The following is a 5000-nucleotide window of genomic DNA, read 5'->3' as shown; positions in this document are numbered from 1 at the left end:
GCGGGGGGTGGGCACACTGCGGCCGGGCGAAGGCCTGCCCCGGCCGCCGACGTGAACCCTCTCGGGGAGTGGCTGTCCGCCTGCCCAGCGTGGGCAGGGAGAGCGTGGAGGCGCCGCTCAGCCTGAAGCACCGGCCACCTCGAGGGGAAAGCCGGCCCGCCGAGGGGCCTCCCGCGTCGGACGTGTGCCGCCGCATCGATCGAGGGAGCTCGCCGGTCCCGGCGCGTCGCTGCCCCGCGCCGGGCGTGCGGGGGGGCGCACGCCTGGGCCCCCCCTCTCTGCACACACCGGCCGACTGTTCCGGGCTAGCACAGGCGAAGGGACAGCCCGCTACCTTCCGTGCTACTCCCGGGGGAACCGGGCTCTCGAGCCTGCCTGGCCTGCCAGGACGAGGTTACCCGCGGAGGGGGGACGGCGAGGGGCCTCCCGCGTCGGACGTGTGCCGCCGCATCGATCGAGGGAGCTCGCCGGTCCCGGCGCGTCGCTGCCCCGCGCCGGGCGTGCGGGGGGGCGCACGCCTGGGCCCCCCCTCTCTGCACACACCGGCCGACTGTTCCGGGCTAGCACAGGCGAAGGGACAGCCCGCTACCTTCCGTGCTACTCCCGGGGGAACCGGGCTCTCGAGCCTGCCTGGCCTGCCAGGACGAGGTTACCCGCGGAGGGGGGACGGCCGTTTCCGGGTCGACGGCCCCGGGCTGCGCCGCCTTTGCCCGCCCTCCGACGTTTCGGGCCCGGAGGCCTTGGACAGTTAGAACTGGCGCGAAGAGATCGGAAGGTCTGGTAGGAAGTCGCCAAGACTATGTCGAACACAACCGCCAAAGTGTCGAGGAACACAAATCGCCACCAGAGTGTCGAAGTTAAAAGCAGCACTGAGTATCGAACACAAAAATCGCCAGACTGTCGAACTTAATTCAGCTCAGAGTATCGAACACAAAAATCGCCAGACTGTCGAACTTAATTCAGCTCAGAGTATCGAACACAAAAATCGCCAGACTGTCGAACTTACCATGGGCTCAGAGTATCGAGTGTTAATCGCCCAGGTGTGTCGAACTTAAAATGGGCGGATTATCGAGTGTTTAATCGCCCGAGTGTCGAACTTAAAATGGGCGGATTATCGAGTGTTTAATCGCCCGAGTGTCGAACTTAAAATGGGCGGATTATCGAGTGTTTAATCGCCCGAGTGTCGAATGTCACGGCCAACATGTTCACAATTCGACAAAGCGTTCGAAAGTTCGACTATTAGCGTTCAAAAGTTCGACTGTTAGCGTTCAAAAGTTCGACAAAGTGTTCGCATGTTCGACAAAGTGTTCAAAATTCGACAAAGTGTTCGAAATTCGACAAAGTGTTCAAAATTCGACAAAGTGTTCAAAATTCGACAAAGTGTTCAAAATTCGACAAAGTGTTCAAAATCCGACCTCCGAGAGCTCTTTGGCATGCACACGAGTTCCAAATTGCCGCCCACCGTCTTTGGAACCGTTCCTCGGGCCCGTCTCAAAGTGGTCCCGAGCCGCCATTTTGTTCTAAAAAACGTGTTCCCGAAAATCTCCGGGTACCCCGCCAACCCCCCCGGCCGAAAATGACGAGTTGCACTTTGGGGGCGAATTTGAAATTTCAGTCCGACGATGAGGTACCGAAAGCCCGCAAACGGTACTCGGATCGTCCCCCTTGCCGACTTCCGTGATTTTTCAAAGTTAAAGTTTTCGGGCTGCGGACACTTTATTGCAACGGGGCAAGGCGCCGGGGCGAATTCCCACCCCTCCAGCGGGGCCCTGGAACTCCAACCCGGCGTGGATTTTCGGATTTTTCCCCTTCCCCACCGACTTTCCTCCGCTGACACTTAGAATTTTTTTTGACACTTAGAATTTTTTTTGACACTTAGAATTTTTTTGACACTTAGAATTTTTTTTGACACTTAGAATTTTTTTTGACACTTAGAATTTTTTTTGACACTTAGAATTTTTTTGACACTTAGAATTTTTTTGACACTTAGAATTTTTTTTGACACAGAATTTTTTTTGACACTTAGAATTTTTTTTGACACTTAGAATTTTTTTGACACTTAGAATTTTTTTTGACACTTAGAATTTTTTTTGACACTTAGAATTTTTTTTGACACTTAGAATTTTTTTGACACTTAGAATTTTTTTTGACACTTAGAATTTTTTTCTAAGTTTTTCCTTCTGGTTACTGACTTCCCTCGTCGGGCACGGGGATTTTCGACTTCCTCCTCCCGACCGAGGGGCCTCATTTTCGGGCATTTTCCTCAGATTTCCAAGCATTTTTAGACACTTTTCCCGACTTTTCCTGCTTACTGATTTCACACTTTTGGCCATTTTTATGCATTTTCCCGACTTTTCCTGCTTACTGATTTCACACTTTTGGCCATTTTTATGCATTTTCCCGACTTTTCCTGCTTACTGATTTCACACTTTTGGCCATTTTTAAGCATTTTCCTGGTTACTGATTTCACGCTTTTGGACATTTTCGGAGGTTCTGACGGCTTTTTCGCCTTACTGCTTCGGACATTTCGGGCACTTGGCTGACTTTTCCCGCTTACTCCTTCCGGGCTTTTACTCATTTTCGGAGGTTCTGACGGCTTTTTCGCCTTACTGCTTCGGACATTTCGGGCACTTGGCTGACTTTTCCCGCTTACTCCTTCCGGGCTTTTACTCATTTTCGGAGGTTCTGACGGCTTTTTCGCCTTACTGCTTCGGACATTTCGGGCACTTGGCTGACTTTTCCCGCTTACTCCTTCCGGGCTTTTACTCATTTTCGGAGGTTCTGACGGCTTTTTCGCCTTACTGCTTCGGACATTTCGGGCACTTGGCTGACTTTTCCCGCTTACTCCTTCCGGGCTTTTACTCATTTTCGGAGGTTCCGACGGCTTTTTCGCCTTACTGCTTCGGACATTTCGGGCACTTTGCTGACTTCTCCACCTTACTCCTTCCGGGCTTTTACTCATTTTCGGAGGTTCCGACGGCTTTTTCGCCTTACTGCTTCGGGCACTTTGCTGACCTTTTCCCGCTTACCCCTTTCAAGGTTTTGGACGTCTCCGGTCGGGTCCGCGCCCCTCGCCCGGGCCGGAACGCCTCCCCGCCGGCCGAGTTCCTCGGGGTCGCCCCCTCGCCCGGGAAAAACCGCTCCCCGCCGTCCCACAGCACTCCGACTCGGCCAGGCAGCCTCACGGGCACAGCGACTCCTGCCCACCTCGGGAACCGACGCCCCGCTCGGGCTCAGGCTCCGAAAAACCACCACAGCGGGGCAGCTACCCTCAATGCAGCCGAAATTCAAACTCCTCCCCTCCGAAAGGCGCGCCTCACCCGGCCACGGCCTCGGAACTGCTCCCCTTCCTCGGGATCGGCCCCTCGCCCGGGAAAACCCGCTCCCCGCCGTCCCACAGCACTCCGACTCGGCCAGGCAGCCTCACGGGCACAGCGACTCCTGCCCACCTCGGGAACCGACGCCCCGCTCGGGCTCAGGCTCCAAAAACCCACAACAGCGGGCAGCTACCCTCAATGCAGCCGAAATTCAAATTCCTCCCCTCCGAAAGGCGCGCCTCACCCGGCCACGGCCTCCAAATCGCTCCCCTTCCTCGGGATCGCCCCCTCGCCCGGGAAAACCCGCTCCCCGCCGTCCCACAGCACTCCGACTCGGCCAGGCAGCCTCACGGGCACAGCGACTCCTGCCCACCTCGGGAACCGACGCCCCGCTCGGGCTCAGGCTCCGAAAAACCACCACAGCGGGGCAGCTACCCTCAATGCAGCCGAAATTCAAATCCCTCCCCTTCGAGAGGCGCGCCTCACCCGGCCACGGCCTCCAAATCGCTCCCCTTAGGCGAAAATTAAGCCCCCGTGGCCGATAATACCCCTCCTTGATCGTGCACAAGGGCAGCTCCAAGTTGAACGGGCTCAGGCTCCAAAAACCCACAACAGCGGGCAGCTACCCTCAATGCAGCCGAAATTCAAATCCCTCCCCTTCGAGAGGCGCGCCTCACCCGGCCACGGCCTCCAAATCGCTCCCCTTAGGCGAAAATTAAGCCCCCGTGGCCGATAATACCCCTCCTTGATCGTGCACAAGGGCAGCTCCAAGTTGAACGGGCTCAGGCTCCAAAAACCCACAACAGCGGGCAGCTACCCTCAATGCAGCCGAAATTCAAATCCCTCCCCTTCGAGAGGCGCGCCTCACCCGGCCACGGCCTCCAAATCGCTCCCCTTAGGCGAAAATTAAGCCCCCGTGGCCGATAATACCCCTCCTTGATCGTGCACAAGGGCAGCTCCAAGTTGAACGGGCTCAGGCTCCAAAAACCCACAACAGCGGGCAGCTACCCTCAATGCAGCCGAAATTCAAATCCCTCCCCTTCGAGAGGCGCGCCTCACCCGGCCACGGCCTCCAAATCGCTCCCCTTAGGCGAAAATTAAGCCCCCGTGGCGGATAATACCCCTCCTTGATCGTGCACAAGGGCAGCTCCAAGTTGAACGGGCTCAGGCTCCAAAAACCCACAACAGCGGGCAGCTACCCTCAATGCAGCCGAAATTCAAATCCCTCCCCTTCGAGAGGCGCGCCTCACCCGGCCACGGCCTCCAAATCGCTCCCCTTAGGCGAAAATTAAGCCCCCGTGGCCGATAATACCCCTCCTTGATCGTGCACAAGGGCAGCTCCAAGTTGAACGGGCTCAGGCTCCAAAAACCCACAACAGCGGGCAGCTACCCTCAATGCAGCCGAAATTCAAATCCCTCCCCTTCGAAAGGCGCGCCTCACCCGGCCACGGCCTCCAAATCGCTCCCCTTAGGCGAAAATTAAGCCCCCGTGGCGGATAATACCCCTCCTTGATCGTGCACAAGGGCAGCTCCAAGTTGAACGGAGAAGTCAGTAACCAACCAAAAATAAGCTTGGTTACTGATTTCTCCCGTTGGTTACTGACTTCTCCCTTTGGTTACTGATTTCTCCCGTTGGTTACTCATTTCTCTTGTTGGTTACTGATTTCTCCCGTTGGTTACTGA

Source organism: Stegostoma tigrinum, unplaced genomic scaffold (genome assembly GCF_030684315.1).
Source record: "Stegostoma tigrinum isolate sSteTig4 unplaced genomic scaffold, sSteTig4.hap1 scaffold_497, whole genome shotgun sequence".
NCBI lineage: Eukaryota > Metazoa > Chordata > Chondrichthyes > Orectolobiformes > Stegostomatidae > Stegostoma > Stegostoma tigrinum.
This window is presented reverse-complemented; position numbering follows the sequence as displayed.